The sequence below is a fragment of the Trichechus manatus genome, unplaced genomic scaffold (genome assembly GCF_000243295.1).
Source record: "Trichechus manatus latirostris isolate Lorelei unplaced genomic scaffold, TriManLat1.0 scaffold00040, whole genome shotgun sequence".
NCBI classification, from domain to species: Eukaryota; Metazoa; Chordata; class Mammalia; order Sirenia; family Trichechidae; genus Trichechus; species Trichechus manatus.
The window spans coordinates 16636666-16638150 of record NW_004443976.1 but is presented as its reverse complement, the minus strand read 5'-3'; positions in this window follow the sequence as shown (position 1 = coordinate 16638150).

Below are 1485 nucleotides of genomic sequence, written 5' to 3'. Positions count from 1 at the left end.
CTGGACTATTAGGAACTGGTCCACTGACCAAACTCAGAGTGAGCCAGAGCCCAGGAGGTGACAGATGTCTATATGGGTGTCAGATAGTTATAAATTACATGGATCAAAACCAACCCAGTGAATTCTCCACCCTCCCATATTTCTCATTTTCAAAGTAGACTTTTGACATCTCGTTTGATAGGTTTTATCTCTTTTCCAAGCCCTTAACTATATGTAATCACAACACTTTTCTTCTTGGTTCTCCCCTCCCTTTCTTCATTACTTTTTTGGTGACTCATCTAGCTCCACTATGGCTTCAAGTACCACTTTGCCAATGACTCTGAGGGCTCTATCTGTGCACTTGATCTCTCCAATATTTCCATGTTCAATCATCCTACCAACATGTCTTACCAGACCCCGTACTCTGCACATCTAACATAAGTAGAATTGCAAGCTTTTTTGAGGAGGAAAACCACATCTTTTTCATTTTTGTATCCTCCAGAGAGATTATTTTGGAGTATTTTTCATTGTTGACACCAGTGAATTTGTACTCAGTATTTCTTGAGTTGAGTCCAGGTTTATTGCACAAGTTCACCACATTTCATGGATTGAATTATGTCCCCCGAAAAATGTGTGTATTAATTTGGCTAGGCCATGATTCCAAGTATTGTGTGGTTTTCTTATATGTTGTAAATCCTGCCTCTATGATGTTAATGAGGGAGGATGGGCGGCAGTTGTGTTAGCGAGGGGGGACTCAATCTATAAGACTGGATTGTGTCCTGAGGCAATCTCTTGAGATATAAAACAGAGAAGTGAGCAGAGAAACAGGGGGACCTCATACCACCAAGAAAGCAGTGCCAGGAGCAGGACATGTCCTTTGGACCCAGGGTCCCTGGGGGGAGAAGCCCTTAGTCTGGGGGAAAGCTGATGAGAAGGCCGACAGAGAGAGAAAGACTTTCCCTGGAGCTGATGCCCTGAACTTGGACTTTTAGCCTACTTTACTGTGAAGAAATAAATTTCTCTTTGTTAAAGCCATCCACTCGTGGCATTTCTGTTGTAGCAGCACTAGATGACTAACACACCACATATGAGGTACTTATAGGCACATTCACTCACTTTCTCCTTCACCTCTACATCTGATCTTGTTGATTCTTCATTTAAAATAATTCTTACATTACTCCACTTTTCTATTATAGTCTCAGTGCCTTAGCTTAGACCATCATCATTTTCTACCTGAAATACTGTAATGCTCCCTGAACTGCTTGACTACAGGTTCCCTCCTCTTTGATCTATCTTGCATTCTGAGACCATAGGAATTGTGACAGAGACTACTAGCTCCTCACCCAAATCCATGTTATTCTCTTTTTCCTGGACACTCAGCTAGACTACATTTCCCAGCCTCCCTTGTAGTGAGATGTGGTCATGTGACTGAGTTCTAGCCAATCCATTGGTATGTTCTAGTTCTGGGCTTCTTCCACACTTTCTCCGCCCCCCCCCCGTACCAGT